General features: G+C 39.2%; 1 pseudogene; it reads left to right on the forward strand.

Moving 5' to 3' along the window:
* The first annotated feature begins 10600 nt into the window (after positions 1 to 10600).
* LOC116585731 lies at positions 10601 to 11530 on the forward strand (annotated as a pseudogene).
* The last annotated feature ends 12382 nt before the right edge of the window (positions 11531 to 23912 follow it).

A 23912-nucleotide genomic window follows, 5' to 3' on the forward strand; every position in this document is an offset into this window, starting at 1 on the left:
ACATGGTCCTCTCAATTGATGCAGAAAAAGCATTTGACAAAATCCATCATCTATTCCTGGTTAAAATGCTTCAAAGTATAAGGATATAGGGAACATTCCTGAACCTCATCAAATCTATCTATGAAAGACCCACAGCAAATATCATCCTCAACGGGAAAAAGCTTGCAGCCTTCCCGTTGAGGATCAGGAACAAGACAAGGATGCCCATTTCACCACTCTTGTTCAACATAGTATTAGAAAGTCCTAGCAACAGCAATAAGACAACAAAGAGAAATAAAGGGTATCCAAATTGGCAATGAAGAAGTCCAGTTCTCTTTCTTGGCAGATGACATGATTCTTTATATGGAAAAACCAAAAGACTCCACCCCCAAACTACTAGAACTCATACAGCATTTCAGCAACGTGACAGGATACAAAGTCAATGTGCAGAAATCAGTGGCTTTCTTATACAATAACAATGAAAATACAGAAAGGAAAATTAGAGAATTGATTCTATGTACTATAGCACCAAGAACCATAAGATACGTGGGAATAATCCTAACCAAAAAGGTAAAGGATCTGTACTTGAGGAACTACAGAACACTCATGAAAGAAATTGAAGAAGACACAAAAAGATGGAAGACCATTCAATGCTCTTGGATCAGAAGAATAAACATTGTTAAAGTGTCCATACTGCCTAGAGAAATCTATACTTTTAATGCCATTCCAATCAAAATTCCACTCGTATTCTTCAAAGAAGTGGAACAAAATATCCAAAACTTTGTATGGAATCAGAAGAGACCCCGAATTGCTAAGGAAATGTTGAAAAACAAAAATAAAACGTGGGTCATCACGTTACCTGATTTCAAGCTTTACTACAAAGCTGTGATCACCAAAACAGCATGGTACTGGCATAAAGACAGACACATAGACCAGTGGCAAAGAGTAGAGAGCCCATACATGGACCCTCAACTCTATGGTCAATTAATCTTCGACAAAACAGGAAAATATATACAGTAGAAAAAGGACAGTCTCTTCAATAAATTGTGCTGGAAAAACTGGACAGCTATATGTAGAAGAATGAAACTCGACCATTCTCTTACACCGTACACAAAGATAAACTCAAAATGGATAAAAGACCTCAACGTGAGACAGGAATCCATCAGAATCCTAGAGGAGAACATAGGCAGTATTCTCTTCAATATCAGCCACAGCAACTTCTTTCATGATGTATCTCCAAAGGTAAAGGAAACAAAAACGAAAATAAACTTTTGGTACTTCATCAAAATCAAAAGCTTCTGCACAGCAAAGGAAACAGTCAAAAACAAAACAAAACAAAACAAAAAAACAAAGAGGCAACGCAAAGAATGGGAGAAGATATTTGCAAATGACAGTACAGACAAAAGGTTGATATCCAGGATCTATAATGAACTCCTCAAACTCAGCACACACAAAACAGACAATCATATCAAAAAATGGGCAGAAGATATGAACAGACACTTGTCCAATCAAGACATACAAATGGCTATCATACACATGAAAAAATGTTCATCATCACCAGCCCTCCGGGAGAGTCATAATAAAACCACATTGAGATATCACCTTACACTATTTAGAATGGCCAAAATTAACAAGACAAGAAACAACATGTGTTCGAGGGGATGTGGAGAATGGGGATCTCACTTTCACTGCTGGTGGGAATGGAAGTTGGTGCAGCCTCTTTGGAGAACAGTGTGGAGATTCCTCAAGAATTTTAAAATAGAGATTCCCTATGACCCTGAAATTGCACTCCTCAGTATTTACCCCAAAGATACAGATGTAGTGAAAAGAAGGGGCATCTGTACCCCAATGTTTATAGCAGTAATGGCTACTGTCGCCAAACTATGGAAAGAATCAAGATGTCCTTCAATGGATGAATGGATAAGCAAAATGTGGTTCATATACACTATGCAGAATTATGCCTCCATCAGAAAGGATGAAAACACAACTTTTGTAACAACATGGACGGGACTGGAAAAGATTATGCTAAATGAAATTAGTCAAGCAGAGAAAGTCAATTATCACATGGTTTCACTTATTTGTGGAGCATAACAAATAGCATGGAGGACAAGGGGTGTTAGGAGAAGGGAGTTGGTGTAAATTGGCAGTGGTGGTGAATCATGAGAGACTATGGACTCTGAAAAACAATCTGAGGGTTTTGAAGTGGCGGGGGTGGTGGGAGGTTGGGGTACCAGGTAGTGGGTATCATAGAAGGCATGGATTGCATGGAGCACTGGGTGTGGTGAAAAAATAATGAATACTTTTATGCTGAAAATAAATAAATTAATATGAATAATAAGCATGTATGCACCAAATATCATATTTCTAGAAAAACTACAATAATAGTTGGAAACTTCAGTATTCCTCTTTCAGTAATAGAAAAACTAGACAGAAGTTATTTTTTTAAAAAGGGAGATTTGTAAAACACTATAAACTGTTCTGACCAAAGAGTCATATGAGAAACACTTCTCAAAACAACATCCAGATAATGCAATCCCCTTAAGTCAAATGGAGTAGTCTCCAGGATTTTATACATCTTAGGCCATGAAATAAGTTGTAATATGGTGAAAATGTAGAAATCATATTAAGTTTTTATTCTGGTAAAAATATAATGAGGTTGGGGCAACAAGATGGCGGGGAACTAGGAGGAGGCGCCATTTCACCTTTACCCTAAAGTGAGCTGATTACCTACCGGAGAACTCTGATCACCTATGAAATCAGCCTGAGATTAGAATTATACACTTCTGGATCTCTAACAGGGCAGAAGACGCCAGTGGGCAGGTAAAACAGAGTGAGAAGTACTGATACAGGAAGATAAACAAATGGGGGAAGGGGCCACCAGAAGTGACCCATTGGAAAGTAATACCACAATATGAGAGCCCCCTATGACTGGGGACCAGCATTAAAATGGAGTCTGGTTGAAAGCACTCAAAAAGAGCAAAGGATTGCGGGGGGGAAATTGTGGGAATCAGGGTGGGTATGGATAGGGGCTTAAGTCTTCAGACTGAGGACAGCCATCCCTGGTGCTTAGCCAGAGAGAGTGCAGTGAAGAAACCACGTCTTGTTCCCTGAGCCGCAAGGCAGTGCGCCTGAGGGTGCATGGAGGGTGGCTCCCGTGAGGGGCTGGGAGCCTTGCCAGCTGACAGAAACTCAGGCTTTTTGCAGTCCCCATGCATGCACTGCCCTGTGCTATAAGAGCCTGTGTCAGGCCCCGCACCCTCCCCTGAGAGAGGTGCACGCAGGCGCCAGCTGGAAGCTCTCAATCCCGGAAGGGCTGAGTACTCCCAGCCTGGGTCAGCAGGAAAATCTGTGTGTGATCGCTGCTTGGAACCTCTCTGGTAGTCTGGCCCTGCCCAGACAGCCACTGCATGAGAGGGAGGTTTGGTGAAGTTTGCTTTTCTCTAAAACTCCAAAAACCATCAAGAGCTGCCAAGTGGAGAGAAAACAAACAAACAGCAAACATAAAAACCTCCAGAGAACAAAAGCTTGAAAAAACTGTTTCCTCAGAGCCCAACTCCTTCAGGGGGGCAGGAAGACTTAACTCAGGAAACACTGCCTGAAAACCCATGTGGCAGCCCCCCGCAGAAGGCCGACCAGAAAAAAAAAAAAAAAAGACAAACAAACACACAAAAAAGGACAAGAGAACAACCATACTTCATAGACACAACTTTTATTTTTAATTTGTTCCCACTATGGTTCATTTTTAATTTTTTATATATAAATAATTTTTTAGCTCATTTACCATCATAGTGAGATGTCCATACATCAAACTCCAAAATAACCTTTTAACCTGAACTTTTTAATACATATACCCTTGTTTTTCTGTTGCTTTTCAATTTTTTTAATTTTTAAAAATTTTATTTTAGTTTAGTTTAGTTCATTCTTTTTTTTTTAAATCTTTATTCTTTAATATTCATATAGAGTTAAACTTCAAGGTTATCCCCTTTCCCCAAACAATGCTATGCCTATAGGTAAACCATTTTTTAAAAGAATTTAGCTATTTATTTGACAGAGAGAGATCACAAGCAGGCAGAGAGGCAGGCAGAGAGAGAGAGAGAGAAGGAAGCAGGCTCCCCGCTGAGCAGAGAGCCCGATGCGGAACTCTATCCCAGGACTCTGAGATCATGACCTGAGCCTAAGGCAGCAGCTTAACCCACTGAGCCACCCAGGTGCCCGGTAAACCAATTTTTGATCCCCCATTATCTTAGGAAAGTTGAGTCCTTTGAAAAAGATAAAGATACATCCAGGAAGAATCAAAATAACCTTCCTGGCCTGCACTGAGAATTTATAACCACTCTCCAATCTTTTTCTTCCGCCAGTGTTTCTGTGTATTTGTGTTTGTCCTGGTAGTATATATATTTTCTACATGTTTTTTTTTTTTTTTTTTTTATGAGGTTCTTTTTTTGTTTGTTTGTTTGTTTTGCTTTTATATATGTATATATAATGTTTAACTTGTCATATACTTCTGTCAGTCTTTTTGTTTATCTTTTTTTGTTTGTATACTTCATAAATCATACCTTGGAGCCGATTTGGGCTGAGCCTTCTCTTTTTATCTTTCTTTCCTTTTCCTCTCTCTCTCTCTCTTTCTCTCCCTCTCTTTTTTCATTTTTCTCTCTTTCTTTTTAACTTTCGTTTGGGTGGGGACTCGTAATTGCTCATAAATGTTCCAGGGTGCTCCTTGAGTGCACCACTGTCAAACATCCAGCTATTTCCGTTCAGCCAACTCTCAGCAAAATGACAAAGAGGAGGAATGCCCAACAGAAGAAAAATTTAGAGGATGGTACTTCTGCAACAGAGCTAATGATTGTTGACAATGAAAATATGTCAGAAAATAAATGCAGGCTAACAATGATCCAGGCAATAGCTAGGATGGAGAAAGTCATCGATGACCAAACAGAATGGATTAGGGCAGAAGGGAAAGCCACCAGGAATGCAGTTCTCAATGTTAGGGAAGAACTGAAAGCCACCAGGGATGCTGTTCACAATGCTCTCAATGAGTTCCAATCTAACCTAAATTCCCTAAAATCTATGGTAACTGAGACAGAAGATAGAATTAGTGATCTGGAGGACAAACAGAAAGAGAGAAAGTACCAGGGGGAAGCCTAGAACAAACAGCTTAGAAGCCAAGAAAACAGACTCAGGGAAATAAATAATGCCATGAAATGTTCCAACGTCAGAATAATTGGAATCCCTGGAGGGGAGGAGAAAGAAAGAAGTCTAGAAGATATCATGGAACAAGTTCTGCATGAAAATTTTCCCAATCTCGCAAATGGAACCAGTGTTCATGTATTAGAGGCAGAACAGTCTCCCCCAAAGATAATAGATTCTCTAAAGTCCTCAAGAAAACTGATAGTAAGAATGAGGAATTATAATTATAAAGAAACTCTCTTGAAGGCAGCTAGGACAAAGAAGCTCCTTATATACAGAGGAAAGCATATCAGAATAACATCAGACCTGTCAACATAGACCTGGCAAGCCAGAAAGGGCTGGCAAGATATATTCAGGGCATTAAATAAGAAGAACTTGCAGCCAAGAATACTTTATCCAGCAAGACTGACATTCAAAATGGACGGAGAGATCAAGAGTTTCCAAGACCAGCAAGGCTTAAAAGACTATGCAACCCCCAAGCTGACAGTGCAGTAAATATTAAGGGGGGGTTCTATAAAAGAGGAAAAATCCTAATAAAAGCATTGAACAGGAATAAAGAGAATATCTATGGAAAGAAAGATTTCAAAGATAACATGAGGTCAACAAAAACGTATCAATCAATAATCACTCTCAATGTGAATGGCCTAAATGGGCCCATAAAACAGCACAGGGTTGCAGATTGGATATAATGGCAGGACCCATCCATATGCTGTCTACAAGAGACACATTTTTAACCTAAAGATACACCCAGACTGAAAGTGAAGGGATGGAGAAGCATCTTTCATGACAATGGGCCTCAAAAGAAGGCAAGGGTAGTGATTCTCATGTCAGATAAATTAGATTTCAAACTAAAGACTGGAGTCAGATATACAGAAGGACACTACATCATTCTTAAGGGGGCTATCCACCAAGATGATCTAATAATTGTAAACATCTATGCCCCCAATATAGGAGCAGCGAATTACAAAAGAATACTATTAATCAGATAAAGAGTCAGACTGATATGAATACATTAATAGTAGGAGATCTTAACACACCTCTCTCAGTAATACACAGATCACCCAAGCAGAAAATCAATAAAGAAACAAGAGCATTGAATGACACATTGGACCAGATGGAACTCAGAGATATATACAGAACATTCCACACTAAAACAACAGAATTCTCATTCTTCTCAAGTGCACATGGAACCTTCTCAAGAATAGACCACATACTGGGTCACAAATCAGGACTCAACCGATACCAAAAGACTGAGATTATTCCCTGCGTATTCTCAGATCACAAAGCTTTGAAACTGGAGCTCAATCACAAGGTAAAGTTCCCAAGGAACTCAAACACCTGGAAGCTAAAGACCACCTTGCTTAAGAATGCTTGGCTCAACCAAGAGATCAAAGGAGAACTTAAACAATTCATGGAAACCAATGAGAATGAAGACACTTCAGTCCAAAACCTATGGGATACAGCAAAGGCGGTCCTAAGGGGGAAATACATAGCCATCTAAGCCTTTCTTTAAAAAATTGAAAAAATCCAGAATACACCAGCTGTCTCTACACCTTAAAGAACTGGAGAATCAAGTGTTCTTGATTCTCCACCCACAAGAAGGGAAATAATCAAGATTAGAGCAGATATCAATGAGGTAGAATCTAGAGATACAATAGAACATAACAATGAAACTGGAAACTGGTTTTTTGAAAGAATCAATGAGATCGATAAACCATTGGCCACACTAATCCAAAAGAAAAGCGAGAAAGCCCAAATTCATAAAATTATGAATGAAAAGGGAGAGATCACAACTAACACTAAGGAAGTAGAAACAATCATCACAAGTTATTATCAACAGTTATATGCCAATAAGCTAAGCAACTTAGATGAAATGGATGCATTCCTTGAAAACCAAAAATTCCAAAATTGTATGAGGAAGAAGTTGACAAACTGAATAGACCGATATCTAGTAACAAGATTAAAACAGTGATCAAAAACCTCCCAAAAAACAAAAGACCAGGACCTGAAGGATTCCCTGGGGAATTCTACCATACTTTCAAAGAAGGAATAACACCTATTCTCCTGAAGCTGTTACAAAAAATTGAAGCAAAAGGAAAACTTCCAGGCAGGTTTTCTTTTCTTTTTTTTTCTTTTTTTTTTTATTTTTTTTTATAAAGCCCGCATTACTTTGATCCCCAAACCAGGCAAAGACCCTACCAGAAAGGAGAATTTAAGAACAATATCCCTGATGAATATGGATGCTAAGATTCTCAAAAAGATCCTAGCAAACAGGATCCAACAGCAAATTAAAAAGATTATTCACCATGACTAGGTGGGATTCTTTCCTGGGTTCCAAGGATGGTTCAACATTCTCAAATCAATCAATGTAATAGAACAAATCAACAAGAGAAGAGAGAAGAGCCACACGGTCCTCTCAATTGATGCAGAAAAAGCATTTGACAAAACCCATCATCTGTTCCTGATTAAAATGCTTCAAAATATAGAGATAGAGGTAACATTTCTAAACTTCATAAAATCAATCTATGAATGACCAACAACAAATATAATCCTCCATTGAGATCAGGAACACAACAAGGATGCCTACTCTCACCACTCTTGTTCAACATAGTATTAGAAATCCTAGCAACAGCAATCAGACAACAAAGAGAAATAAAAGGTATCCAAATTGGCAATGAAGAAGTCATATCTCACTTTGCTGAATACATAATTCTTTATATGGAAAACCCAAAGGAGTCCACCCCAAACTACTAGAACTCATACAGCAATTCAGTAACGTGGCCAGATACAAAGTCAAGGTACAGAAATCAGTGGCTTCCTTATACACTAACAATGAAAATACAGAAAGGAATATTAGAGAATCAATTCCATTTACAAGAGCACCAAGAAAACTAAGGTCTACAGTAAATGATACTGTATTCATGAAAATATGGTCACTTTAAAAATAATAATATTCTGTGACAAAATATACACAAGTATATAAGTGGAAGTGAAAATATGAGAAGAATTTTCATGAACCAAGACATTTTTAGAAAAAATAATTGAACTTGAAAGATGCATTTTTCCCACTGAGAAAGTAAGGTTATGTTGAGTCCAGAGCCTGTGAGAGTGGAGTTTTCTGCAAAATAAAGAATACTTTGGAATGGCATGTGTAACTTAAATCGTAATCTACCAGAGCAGAGCTGTTTTCATGCATGGCTATAATGTGATGACATAGCTGTTGATCCTGTTGGGTTAATTAGTTTACCATTGTAGTTTATTGCCTTGATATTCCAGATTTAGAGGGTTGCTGTGGGGTGCCGGGTAGGGATGTGGTAGCTGGGTTATGGACATTGGGGAGAGTATGTGCTTTGGTAAGTGCTGTGAAATGTGTAAGCCTAATGATTCACAGATATGTACCCCTGGGACAAATATACATTATATGTTAATAAAAAAATTAAAAATAATTCCAAATTTAAAGTTTTCAGTTTAGGAAATGAGTGATATAATCTATGTAGCAGTTGGCCAAGTTTGGAAATAGAAGATTTTGACTGGAGTTAGAGTGAGAATAGCTGCACAATAGAAATGTGATTTAGGTGTGAGTTCATAAATGTGCTTTCTGTATTGGAGGGAAATGAGGGTCATTGAAAGATATAATATCTTATTGGGATTGGCTTTAGATGAGCTTACATAAAATTCAATAAAGCTAGCAAGTAGGAGTTCAAATCATCATAGTGATTGTAGAAAAGAAACCATTTCCTATATCTTTCCTGGACTTGGGGGAGGATATTTTGCCAATGAGTACAATGTGATTAAATATTTCTCCAAATAAACTTATTGCTTATGCAGGATTTTTCCTTTTATGTATCTGTAACTTCTAATTAAATTATTTCTTCCTATATTTTATTCAAAAGTTTATTTATATCATTTCATAATAAAAGTCAAATAGTAATGACTGAATATATCTGTCTATGGAAGCAATATTTCCTGAAGCAAGATTTCCTGAAGCAATATTTCCAGGCTTTGTAGGAATAGTGGATGTGTTACAATTATATTTTAACACAAATTGTACCCAATTGTACTGCTTTATGTGTTCAAATATTTCATTAAAATTATTTGTGCATCCCTAATAATCCAGTAAAATAATAGTTATATCTGAGTTAACAACATAAGGTTCTTTGTGAAAACCAACGTGTATTGAAACAGCTTGGGAACAATGTCACAGAGAAATCTAACGATGACAGGTATGTGGTTAAAAATTATATGATGGTAACTATGTTGATTTTATTGTCAATGGTGATGATGAAAATGGTAAAACATTTCCCAGCTACTGTTCACTGGTCACTCATGCAAATCAAATTTGACATATCCAGTATAAATTATCCTCGTCAATCTTACAATAGCTCTTAGGTTTTTTGTGACCTGAGCCTAAAGTAAGAATCTGAAACTCAGCCAACTGAGTATCCAGGAGCCCTGGGGATAAATTATAAAAGGAAAAATCATTGCCTAAGGCTTATAAAATGTATTCTGTTGTGCCCATAATTTATTAATGTTCCTTGATTTATAATGCATATATCAAAATTGTAAATTCTTATGTTGATAATACCTAAGTTTATATAGAAAAAAATATATATGTATTGTAGGCAGCCACGGGCCCAGCTAGAGGCGAGGGATCAGGCCAGGCTCTGACTCGTGCCTCCTGAATATCAGTTGGGCTGCACTTGAGAAAAAGCCTGAGCTGATTCCTGCCTCCTGAGTATCAGTTGAGCTGTGCTTGAGAAAGGGCCTGACCTATGGATCCTAAGACTCGCTGACTGACTGCCTGCATGTATTAAGAGGCAAAATTGGGTTGTACATTTAACTGTTACAAGATTACCCTGTACTTGCACGGATTATAAATTGCATCATTGTAAGCTCATGAATTGCTAGTTAAAGATTAGCTAAGTAGACAAAAGTTACTGGCGTCACAAGATCCACTACCAGCACTTGGGAAATGGGTTTCATAAAAGCTTAAAGGGTTTCATGTGAATGTTACCTGTGTATGAGCAATCAACTGTTAGCTATATAATGCCTCACAGCCGTGAATAAAATTCGCACTGCTTGGACATCATCCATTGTGTCCCTCCTGTCCTCATTTCTTTACAAGTCTTATTCTTTCTCCATTCTCTTACCCTCTTGACCCTGCTTGTGTCATCACACTGGCAGTGACAATGTATCCTAATAAAATCATTATAGAAATATATTATGCTTACACATTTAGAGATTACTATCAAATATTTGGGAGACAAATGTATGTGTCATCAAGATATTATCTATGAAGCAATAACTGGTGCAATTTTTCTCAAAATATATGTTTACTTTTTATGAGTGAGTTTTTCCTAAATAAATAATTAATAAGATATTTTTTCTGTGCTCAAAATATGTCTCTCTTTAGGTAAAACTAAATTAATGTCCCATGGAATATATTAACCAAACATCTACTGGCTTCTTATTGGGGTTATACTCATCAGCAAGAACTGGACTGTTTTTCTTCATTCTCATTATTCTTATTTTTTTAATGGCTCTGTTTGTCAGTCTAACCATGATTATCCTCATCCTCTTGCACACCCATCTACACACACCCATGTATTTTCTACTTAGTCAGTTGTCCCTCATGGGCCTGAACTACATCTCCACCATTGTCCCCAAGATAGCTTCTGATTATCTCTCTGGAAACAAGTCTATTTTGCTCATCAGGTTTGGAGTTCAGAGTTTCTTCTTTATGGCTTTAGCTGGTGGAGAAGGATTACTATTGGCCTCTATGGCCTATGATCATTATGTGGCTATTTGCTTTCCTCTCCACTATCCTTCATATGAGCAAAAGAGTATGTGTGCTGATGATAACAGGATCTTGGTTACTAGGCTCAGTCAACTCCTGTGCCAACACTATATATGAATATGGAATCCCTTATTGTAGATCCAGAATTATCAACCATTTCTTTTTGATGTTCCAGCCATGTTGACTCTGGCCTGCATTGACACCCGGGTCTATGAGTACACAGTGTTTGTGAGCACCACATTTCTCCTTGTGTTTCCTTTCACTGGCATTGCATGCTCCTATAGCCGGGTGCTCCATGCCATCTGTCACATGCAGTCAACAGAAGGGAGGAAGAAGACCTATTCTACCTGCAGCACCCACCTCACTGTGGTGACTTTCTACTAGGCATCTTTTGCTTTCACTTACCTATGTCCAAAATCCTTCCAATCGCCAACAGAGGACAAGGTCCTGGCTGTCTTCTACACGATTCTGACCCCAATATTCAACCCCATCATCTACAGCCTGAGAAACGAGGAGGTTATGGGGACCCTGAGAAGAGAACAGCAGTTCTGCTCAGTGGACAAATGATATTTAGTTCTTCTGCCTTGGAAGTACATTGATTTAGGCTCATGCATTCTTTAAGAAAAATGTCATTCCAGGATTGAAGACAGGGATTACACTAATCTAGAAAATTTATATGGTTGATATTTAATAAAATAATTGTACATTCACAATCACTATTTTTATTTCTTGTAAATTTTCAATAAATGCAAAGAGCATATATATTTCCTTTAACTTGTGTGTAATAAGATTTTATCACCACATTGAAATGACATTGGAAACAGTCCCCCTTGATGGTATTATTCATTGTAATATTTCTCATATATTTATACTATCCCCCCATGTGAATAAAATAAGACAAAAAAAAAAAAAGAAACATTACCAGAGGGGGGACAAGATGTGGGGAAGTAGGAGGAGGCGCCTTTTCAGCCGGTACCCCAAAGTGAGCTGATTACCTACCAAAGACTCCGATCACCCATGAAATCAGCCTGAGATCAGAATTATACACGTCTGGATCTCTACAGGGGCAGAAGATGCCAGTGGGCAGGTAAAGCAGAGTGGGAACTGTGGACTGATATCGGAACATAAACAAAAGTGGGAGGGAGCCACCAGAGGCTACAGGTTGGAAAGTAATACCCCAAAAGGAGTGAGAGTGCCCTGCATATGGGGACCAGCATTAACTTGGAGACTATTTGAAAGCACTCCAAAAGAGCAAAGGATTGCGGGGAGAAGTTGTGGGAATCGGGATGGCTAGGGACAGGGGCTTAAGTCCCCGATCCCAGGACAGCTTCCCCTGGTGCTAAGGCAGAAAGAGTGTGGTGGAGAAACCAGCTCTTGGACCCTAAGCTGCCAGCGTGCCCGAGAATGCGTGGGGTCCATTTCCTGTGAGGGGATGGGAGCCGCGCTGGTGGCAGAACACGAGTCCTGCTATAGAGCCTGAGATACTCCCCTGAGAGAGGTACAAAGGCCCAGCCAGCGCCATTTGACATGCACCATTGTTTCAGAGTCTAAGACACCTGCACCAAACTCTCCCCACAGAGAGGTAAGTGGAAGGCCCAGCCTGGTGCTTTTGGACCTGTGCCCCGATCTCAGAGCCTGAGACCTGCGCGTGTCCCACAGCCTCCCCTGAAATTGGTGTGCACAAATCAGGCGCTCTTAGACCCAGAAAGACCAGACACTCCCAGGCCGGGCCAGCGGGAAAATCTCAGTGTGCAATTGCTGCACGGAACTTCTCTGGCTGTCTAGAGCTGCCCAGACAGCCGTCATTGCCTTGGCTTTGGGTACAAGCAAAAGATCCTGCATCCCCAGGGACCACAACTTGGAAACTGCTCTGCCAGTGGCCAGTGGGGAACTTATTTAGGCTCTGCACCCAGACTGAGGCTTCTCTCTGAGAGGGAGATCAGGGTGCAGTTTGTTTTCCTCTAAAACTACAAAAACCATTTGATGGTTTTTGAAATGACATTTTGTCATTTGGCGTATAAAAGTGGTCAAAGTGAGAGAAAAAAAAAAAAGTGAACAAACATAAAACCACCAGAGAACAAAAGCTTGAAAAAAATAAAACAGTTTCCACAGAGCCCACCCCCTTGAGGGGAGTAGGAGGACTTAACTTAGGGAAAATCATTGACAGAAAACCCAAGTGGCAGGTCCCTGCCCAGAAAACAAACCAAAAAAAAAAAAAAGAGGAAAAAAAAAGGACTACAAGAGAAAAACCACTTCTATATAGGAAAACTTTTATTTTCACTCGTTTCCACTATTCAGAGTCATTATTATTTTCCTTTTACATAAGTCATATTTAAAAATTTTTTCAATTTATTTATTTTCAGAAAAACAGTATTCATTATTTTTTCACCACACCCAGTGCTCCATGCAAACTCTGCCCTCTATAATACCCACCACCTGGTACCCGACCTCCCACACCCCTGACACTTCAAACCCCTCAGATTGTTTTTCAGAGTCCATAGTCTCTCATGATTCACCTCCCCTTCCAATTTACCCCAACTCCCTTCTCCTCTCTAATACCCCTTGTCCTCCATGATATTTGTTATGCTCCACAAATAAGTGAAACCATATGATAATTGACTCTCTCTGCTTGACTTATTTCACTCAGCATAATCTCTTCCAGTCCCGTTCATGTTGCTACAGAAGTTGGGTATTCATCCTTTCTAAAGGAGGCATAATATTCCATAGTGTATATGGACCACATCTTCCTTATCCATTTGTCTGTTGAAGGGCATCTTGGTTCTTTCCATAGTTTGGCGACCGTCGCCATTGCTGCTATAAACACTGGGGTACAGATGGCCCTTCTTTTCACAACATCTGTATCCTTGGGGTAAATACCCAGGAGTGAAATTGCAGGGTCATAGGGAAGCTCTATTTTTAATTTCTTGAGGAATCTCCACACTGTTCTCCAAAGAAGCTGCACCAACTTGCATTCCCACCAACATTGGAATAGGGTTCCCCGTTCTCCACATCCTCTCCAACACATGTTGTTTACTATTTTGTTAATTTTGGCCATTCTAACTGGTTTAAGGTGATATCTCAATGTGGTTTTATTTTGAATCTCCCTGAGGGCTAATGGTGATGAACATTTTTTCATGATTCTGATAACCATTTGTATGTCTTGATTGGAGAAGTGTCTGTTCATCTTCTGCCCATTTTTTGATATGTTTGCCTGTTTCATGTGTGTTCAGTTTGAGGAGTTCATTATAGATCCTGGATATCAACCTGTTGTCTGTACTGTCTTTGTAAATATCTTCTCCCATTCTGTGGGTTGCCTCTTTGTTTTCTTGACTGTTTCCTTTGCTGTGCAGAAGATTTTGATTTTGATGAAGTCCCAAAAGTTTATTTTCGCCTTTGTTTCCTTTGCCTTTGGAGACATATCTTGAAAGAAGTTGCTGTGGCTGATATCTAAGAGGTTACTCCCTATGTTCTCCTCTAGGATTCTGATGGATTCCTGTCTCACATTGAGGTCTTTTATCCATTTTGAGTTTATCTTTGTGTATGGTGTAAGAGAATGGTCGGGTTTCATTCTTCTACATATAGCTGTCCAGTTTTCCCAGCACCATTTATTGAAGATACTGCCTTTTTTCCATTGTATATATTTTCCTGTTTTGTCGAAGATTAATTGACCATAGAGTTGAGGGTCCATATTTGGGCTCTCTACTCTGTTCCACTGGTCTATTTGTCTGTTTTTATGCCAGTACCATGCTGTATTGGTGATCACAACTTTGTAGTAAAGCTTGAAATCAGATAACGTGATGCCCCAGCTTTATTTTGTTTTTCAACATTTCCTTAGTGATTCGGGGTCTCTTCTGATTCCATACAAATTTTAGGATTATTTGCTCCAGCTCTTTGAAGAATACCAGTGGAATTTTGATTGGAATGGCATTATATGTGTATATTGCTCTAGGCAGTGTAGACATTTTAACAATATTTATTCTTCTGATCCAAGAGAATGGAATGGTCTTCATCTATTTCTGTCTTCTTCAATTACTTTCATGAGTGTTCTGTAGTTCCTCGAGTACAGATCCTTTACCTCTTTGGTTAAGTTTATTCCCAGGTATCTTGTGGCTCTTGGTGCTATAGTAAATGGAATCGATTCTCTAATTTCCCTTTCTGTATTTTCATTGTTAGTGTATACGAAGCCACTGATTTCTGCACATTGACTTTGTATCCTGCCACGTTGCTAAATTTCTGTATGAGTTCTAGTAGTTTGGGGGTGGAGTCTTTTGGGTTTTCCATATACAGAATCATGTCATCTGCAAAGAGAGAGAGTTTGACTTCTTCATTACCAATTTGGATACTTTTTATTTCTCTTTGTTGTCTGATTGCTGTTGCTAGGACTTCTAATACTATGTTGAACAAAAGTGGTGAAAGTGGGCATCCTTGTCTTGTTCCTGATCTCAACGAGAAGGCTGAAAGCTTTTTCCCCTTGAGGATGATATATGCTGTGTGTCTTTCATAGATAGATTTGATGAGGTTCAGGAATGTTCCCTCTATCACTATACTTTGAAGCGTTTTAATCAGGAACGGATGCTGGATTTTGTCAAATGCTTTTTCTGCATCAACTGATAGGACCATGTGGTTCTACTCTCTTCTCATATTAATTTGTTGTATCACATTGATTGATTTGCGAATGTTGAACCATCCTTGCAGCCCAGGGATGAATCCCACCTGATCATGGTGGATAATCTTTTTAATTTGCTGTTGGATCCTGTTGGCTACGATCTTATTGAGAATCTTAGCATCCATATTCATCAGTGATATTGGTCTGAAATTCTCCTTTTTGGTAGGGTCTTTGCCTGGTTTGGGGATGAGGGTAACGCTGGCTTCATAGAAAGAGTCTGGAAATTTTCCTTCTAATTCAATTTTTTGAAACAGCTTCAGGACAATAGGTGTTATTTCTTCTTTGAAGGTTTGGTAGAATTCCCCAGGGAATCCGTCAGGTCCTGGGCTCTTGTTTTTTTGGGAGGTTTTTGATCACTGCTTAAATCTCGTTATTAGATATCAGTCTATTCAGGTTTTCGAATTCTTCCTGGTTCAATTTTGGTAGTTTATATTTTTCCAGGAATGCATCCATTTCATCTAGGTTGCTAAGCTTATTGGCATATAACTGTTGCCAGTTATATGATGATTGTTTCTACTTCCTTGGTGTTCGTTGTGATCTCTCCCTTTTCATTCATAATTTTATGAATTTGGGCTTTCTCTCTTTTCTTTTGGATTAATGTGGCCAATGGTTTATCGATCTTATTGATTCTTTAAATAACCAGCTTCTAGTTTCATTGAGATGTTCTACTGTACCTCTGGTTTCTACCTCATTAATCTCAGCTCTAATCTGGATGATTTCCCTTCTTATGTGTGGAGTTGGTTTGATTTGTTGTTGATTCTCCAGTTCTTTAAGGTGTAGAGACAACTGGTGGGTTCTGGATTTTTCAATTTTTTTGAGGGAGGCTTGGATGGCTCTGTATTTTCCCCTAGGACCGCCTTTGCTGTATCCCATAGGTTTTGTACCGCAGTGTCTTCATTCTCATTGGTTTCCATGAATTGTTTCAGTTCTTCATTGATCTCCTGGTTGATCCAAGCATTCTTAAGCAAGGTGGTCTTTAGCTTCCAGGTGTTTGAGTTCCTTCTGAACTTTTCCTTGGGATTAAGTTCCAGTTTCAAAGCATTGTGATCTGAGAATATGCAAGGAATTATCTCAGTCTTTTGGTATCGCTTGAGTCCTGATTTGTGACCCAGTATGTGGTCTATTCTGGAGAAGGTTCCGTGTGCACTTGAGCAGAGTGAGTATTATGTTGTTTTAGGGTGGAATGTTCTGTATATATCTATGAGGTCCATCTGGTCCAATGTGTCATTCAATGCTCTTGTTTCTTTATTGATTTTCTGTTTCGATGATCTGTCTATTTCTGAAAGTGTCATGTTAAGATCTCCAATGATTAGTATTTTCATCAATATGACTCTTTATCTTGATTAACAGTTTTCTTAAGTATTGGCTACTCCTATATTAGGAGCATAGATATTTATAATTGTTAGATCATCTTGGTGGATAGTTCCTTTAACGATTATGTAGTGTCCTTCTGTATCTCTGACTATAGTCTTTTGTTTGAAGTCTAATTTATCTGATATGAGAATCACTACCCCAGCCTTCTTTTGAGGCCTATTGGCATGAAAGATGCTTCTCCATCACTTCACTTTCAGTCTGCGTGTATCTTTAGGCTCAAAATGGGTCTCCTGTAGACAGCATATGGATGGTTCCTGTCGTTTTATCCAATCTGCAACCCTGTTCTGTTTTATGGGTGCATTTAGGCCATTCACATTGAGAGTGATTATTGAAAAATGTGTTTTTATGGACATTGAGTTACCTTTGAAACCTCTCTTTCTTCAGACTCTCTCCATATTTGTGTTCAATGTTATTTTTGGGATTTTTCATCTTTTATAGAACCCCCCCTTAATATTTCCTGCAGTGTCGGCTTGGTGGTTGCATCGTCTTTTAAGCCTTGCCCATCTTGAAATCTCTTTATCTCTCCATCCATTTTGAATGTCAGTCTTGCTGGATAAAATATTCTTGGCTGCATGTTCTTCTCATTCAGTGTCCTGAACATATCTTTCCAGTCCTTTCTCGCTTGCCAGGTCTCTGTGGACAGGGCTGACATTATTCTGATGGGCTTCCCTCTGTAAATAAGGAGCCTCTTTGCCCTGGGGGCTTTCTAGAGATTATACCTACAATTATAATTCCTTAATTTGACTATCAGGTGTTGTAATGTTTTTTTGGAATGTATAATCTGGGGTGGAGGCCGTTCAGCCTCTAGTACATGAACGCTGTTTCCATTCGTGAGATTGGGAAAATTTTCATGAAGGACTTGTTCCACTATATCTTCTAGACTTCTTTCTTTCTCCTCACCTTCAGGGGTTCCAATAATTCTGACATTGGAATGCTTCATGGCATCATTTATTTCCCTGATTCTGTTTTCATGATTTCTAAGCTGTTTGTTCCAGGCTTCCTCCTGATTCTTTCTCTCTACTGTATGTCTTCCAGAACACTAATTCTACCTTCTGTCTCAGTTACCCTAGTTTTGAGAGAATTTAGATTAGATTGGAACTCATTGAGAGCATTGTGAACCTCCTCCCTGGTAGCTTTAAGCTCCGCCCTAACATTGTGAACATCCTGTCTGGTCGCTTTCTGTTCAGCCCTAATCAATTCTGTTTGGTCATCCATGGATTTCTCCAACCTAGCTATTGCCTGGATAATTGTTAGCCTGAATTCTCTTTCCGACATATTGTCTATGTTGATAGCCGTTAGCTCTGTTGCAGAAGGTCCATCCTCTGTATTTTTTTTCTGTTGGGCATTCCTCCTCCTAGTTATTTTGGTGGGAGATGACTGAACAGATTTAGCTGGATATATCAACTGTGGTGCAGTCAAGGTGCACCCTCGAACACTTCTGAGCAATCAGGATTCCCCACCCAAACGAGAGACAAAAGAGAAGAAAAAGAAAAAAAATGAAAAGAAAAGAAAGAGAGAGAGAGAGAGATTGAATAAAGGGAAGATGAAAAAGAAGGTTCAGCCCAGATGGGCCCCAAGGTAAGATTTATGAAGTAGACAAACAAAAAAAGATAAAAAGACTGATACAAGTATATGACAAGAGAAAAAATATATATATGCAAATAAAGAAAGAACCTCGTCAAAAGAACCACAAGTTTAAAGTTTATATGCTTCAGGAAAAACATAAAAAACACAGAAACGCTGGTGGAAGAAGATGGAGAGTTCTTATAAATTCTCAATGTGTGCGAAGAAGGCTGTTTTGATTCTTCCTGGATGTATCTTGATATCTTTGTTAAAGGATTCAACTTTCCTAAGATAAAGGGGATTAAAAATTGGTTTACCTATAGGGGTAGTATTGATTGGGGGAAAGGGGATTACTTTGAAGGTTAACACTATATGAATATAAGAGGATAAAAATAAAAAGGAATAAACTAGACTAAACTAAACTAAAATTTAAAGAAAGGAATTCAAAAAATAAAAATGCAATAGAAAAACATAGTTGTATGTATTAAAAAGTTCAGATTAGAAAGGTATTATGGAATTTGATGTACTAGACAACTCTCTGTGATGGTAAATAGGTTAAAAAAATTACCTATGTGTAAAAAAAAAAAAAAATTAACCGAAATAGTGGGAACGAGTGAACAATACAAGTTTACCTATGAGGTAGTGGTTGTTCTCTTGCAGTCCTTTTTTTTTTATCTTTTTTTTTTCTCTTTCTTGGTTTCTTTTCTGGGGGAGGGCCCTGCCACGTGGTTTGTCAGTCAATGATGTTTCCTGAGTTAAGTCCTCCCGCCCCCCTCAAGGGGGTGGGCTCTGAGGAAACTGTTTTTTTTCAGGCTTTTGTTCTCTGGCGGTTTTTATGCTTGTTCACTTTTTTTTTTCTCTCACCTTGACCGCCGTTGATGGTTTTTGTAGTTTTAGAGGAAAACAAACCGTACCCTGATCTCTCTCTCTCAGAGAGAAGCCTCAGTCTGGCTGCAGAGCCTAAATAAGTTCCCCCTTGGCCGCTGGCAGAGAAGGTTCCAAGTTGCAGACCCTGGGGGCATAGATCTTTTGCTTGTACCCAAAGCCAAGGCAGTGGAAGCTGTCTGGGAGCTCACAACCGCCAGAGAGGTTCCAAGCAGCAATCACACACTGAGATTTTGCCGCTGGCGTGGGCTGGGAGTACAAGGCTTGCGCGCACCTCTTTCAGAGGCGGCTATGGGTTGGGCGCGTGTCTCGGGCACTGAGAACGGGATGCTGGTCAGTAAGCACTAGGATGAGCTTTTGCACCTCTGTCAGGGGAGAGTTTGGGGCGCGCGGCTTAGGCTTTGAAACAATGGCGTGGGTCAAAGAGCGCCTGCTGGTCCTTTGTAACTCAGAGTAGCATGAGGGAAGTGCATGCAATCTCAAGCTTTGTGGTAGGGCTCGCGCATTCTGCTGACCAGCGTGGCTCCGATCCCCTCACAGGTACTAGAACCCACGCATTCTCGGTCATGCTGATGGCTTAGGGACCATGAGCTGGTTTCTCCACTGCACTCTCTCTGCCTCAGCACTGGGGAGGCTGTCCTGGGACCGGGGACTTAAGCCCCTGTCCCTAGCCGCCCCAATTCCCACAATTTCCCCCCACGATCCTTTGCTCTTTTGGAGGGCTTTACACCAGTCTCCAAGTTAATGCTGGTTCCCAGACGCAGGGCACTCTCGCTCATATTGGGGTATTACTTTCCAACCGGTCACCTCTGGTGGCTCCCTGCCCCTTTTGTTTATCTTCCGATATCAGTCCGCCATTCCAATTCCGCTTTACCTTCCCACTGGCGTCTTCTGCCCCTGTAGAGATCCAGACGTGTATAATTCTGATCTCAGGCTGATTTCATGGGTGATTGGAGTTCTTTGGTAGGTAATCAGCTCACTTTGGGGTATGTGCTGTAAAGGCGCCTCCTCCTACTCCCCCGCCATCTTGTCCCCCCTTACATAGGTAATTTTTTAACCTATTTACCATCACAGCAAGCTGTACAGTACATCAAAATCCATAATAACCTTCAAATCTGACTTTTTGAAACATAAACCTATGTTTTTCTTTTGCATTTATATTTTTTGAATTCCTTTTTTTAAATTTTAGTTTAGTTTCATCTAGTTTATTCCTTTTTATATTTATCTTCTAATATTCATATTGAGTTAAACTTCAAAGTAATCCCCTTTCCCCAATAAATACTACCCCTATATGTAAACAAATTTTTAATCCCCCTTTATCTTAGGAACATTGAGTCCTTTAACAAAGATATCAAGATACATCCAGGAAGAATCAAAACAAATTTCCTCACACACACTGAGAATTTATAAACACTCTACCATCTTTTTCTTTCACCAGTGTTTCTGTGTTTTGGTGTTTGTTCTGATAGCGTATAAATCTTACACTTGAGGTTTCTTTTGATGAGGTTCTTCCCTTATTTACATATATTTTTTTCTCTTGTCATGTACTTGTATCAGTCTTTTTCTTTGTTTTTGTTTGTCTACTTCATAAATCTTACCTTGGGACCCATTTGGCTTGAACCTTCTCTTTCATCTTCCCTTTCTTTCCTGCCTCTCTCTCTTTGATTTTTTCTTTTCTTTTTTTTTCTTTTTCTTTTTCTTTTCTTTTCTCTCTCATTTGGGTGTAGAATCCTGATTTCTCAGAAGTGTTCCATTGTTCACCTTGACGGCACCAGGTTTGATACATCCAGCCACATCTGTTCAGTCACCTCCCACCAAAATGACTAGGAGGAGGAACGCCCAACAGAAGAAAAATATAGAGCATGGACCTTCTGCAAGAGAGCTAATGGCTATCAACACAGACAAATGTCATAAGAGAATTCAGGCTAACAATTATCCAGGCAATAGCTAAATTGGAGAAAGCCATGGATGACCAAACCGAATTGATTAGGGCTGAGCTGAAAGTGAAGAGAGATGATGTTCACAATGTTAGGGCAGAGCTTAAAGCTATCAAGGAGGAGGTTCACAAAGCTCTCAATGAGTTCATATCTACTCTAAATTCAATCAAAGCAAGGGTAACTGAGGCAGAAGATAGAATTAGTGAGCTGGAGGACAAACTGATAGAAAGGATCAGGAGGAAGACTGGAACAAACAGCTTAGAAACCACGAAAACAGAAGCAGGGATATAAATGATGCCATGAAGCATTCCAACGTCAGAATTATTGGAATCCCTGAAGAGGAGGAGAAAGAAAGAAGTCTAGAAGATATAGTGGAACAAGTCCTTCATGAAAATTTTCCCAGTCTTGTGAATGGAACCAGTGTTCATATACTAGAGGCTAAATGGTCTCCACCCAAGATCATACATTCAAAAAAAAATCACGAAACCTGATAGTCAAATTGAGGAATTATAATTGTCGGTATAATCTCCTGAAAGCTGCTAGAGCAAAGACTTACAGAGGAAAGCCCATCAGAATAACATCAGACCTGTCCCAGAGACCTGACAAGCCAGAAAAGGATGGCAAGATATATTCAGGGCATTAAATGAGAAGAACATGCAGCCAAGAATACTTTATCCAACAAGACTGACATTCAAAATGGATGGAGAGGTAAAGAGATTCCACGACCGGCAAGGCTTAAAAGACTATGCAACCACCAAGCCGACACTGCAGGAAATAATAAGGGGGAGGTTCTATAAAAGAGGAAAAATCCTAAGAATAGCATTGAACAGAAATATAAAGACAATCTACAGAAAGAAAGACTTCAAAGGTAACTCGATGTCAATAAAAACGTATCTATCAATAATCACTCTCAATTTGATTGGACTAAATGCACCCATAAAACGGCACAGGGTTGCAGATTGGATAAAAAGTAGGACACATCCATATGTTGTCTACAAGAGACCCATTTTGAACCTAAAGATATACACAGACCGAAAGTGAAGGGATGGAGAAGCATTTTTCATGGCAATGGGCCTCAAAAGAAGGCTGGAGTAGTCATTCTCATATCAGATAAATTATATTTTAAACGAAAGACTGTAGTCAGAGATACAGAAGGACACTACATTATCCTTAAAGGAACTATCCACCAAGATGATCTAACAATTGTAAATATCTATGCCCCCAATATGGGAGCAGCCAATTACTTAAGAAAACTGTTAATCAACATAAAGTGTCACATTAATGTGAATACATTAATACTAGGGGATCTTAACATGATTCTCTCAGAAATAAACAGATCATCGAAGCAGAAAATCAATAAAGAAACAAGAGCATTGAATGACACATTGGACCAGATGGAACTCATAGATATATACAGAACATTCCACACTAAAACAACAGAATTCACATTCTTCTCTAGTGCACACAGAACCTTCTCAAGATTAGATCACATACTGGGTCACAAATCAGGACTCAACCAATACCAAAAGACTGAGATGAATCCCTGCATATTCTCAGATTACAATGCTTTGAAACGGGATTTCAATCACAAGGTAAAGTTCCCAAGAAACTCAAACACCTGGAACTTAAAGGCCACCTCACTTAGAAATGCTTGGATCAACGAGGAGATCAAAGGAGAACTGAAACAATTCATGGAAACCAATGAGAATGAAGACACTTCAGTCCAATACCTATGGGATACAGCAAAGGCAATCCTAAGAGGGAAATACATAGCCATCCAAGGCTTCCTCTAAATAATTAAAAATTCAGAATACACCAAATGTCTCTACATCTTAAAGAACTGGAAAATCAACAACAAATCAAACCAACTCCACACATAAGAAGGGAAATCATCAAGATTAGAGCTGAGATCAATGAGGTAGAAACCAGAGACGGTAGAATGTATCAATAAACTAGAAGCTGGTTTTTGATAGAATCAATAAGAATGATAAAACATTGTCCACACTAATCCAAAAGAAGAGAAAGCCCAAATTCATAAAATTATGAATGAAAAGGGAGAGATCACAATGAACACCAAGGAAGTAGGAACAATCATCAGAAGTTATAATCAACAGTTATATGCTGGGGCACCTGGGTGGCTCAGTGGGTTAAAACCTCTGCCTTCAGCTCAGGTCATGATCCCAGGGTCCTGGGATCAAGCCTCACATCGGGCTCTCTGCTCTGAAGGGGGCCTGCTTCTCTTCCTCTCTCTCTGCCTGCCCCTCTGCCTACTTGTGATCTCTCTGTCAAGTAAATAAATAAAATAATTTAAAAAAAAGTTAAAATCAAGAGTTATATGCCAATAAGCCTAACAACCTAGATGAAATGAATGCATTCCTGGAAAAATATAAACTCCCAAAATTGAACCAGGCATAAATCAACAACCTGAATAGACAAATATCTCGTAACAAGATTGAAGCAGTGATCAAAAACCTCCCAAAAAACAAGAGCCCAGGACCTGATGGAATCCCTAGGGAATTCTACC

Source organism: Mustela erminea, chromosome 3 (assembly GCF_009829155.1).
Source record: "Mustela erminea isolate mMusErm1 chromosome 3, mMusErm1.Pri, whole genome shotgun sequence".
NCBI classification, from domain to species: Eukaryota; Metazoa; Chordata; class Mammalia; order Carnivora; family Mustelidae; genus Mustela; species Mustela erminea.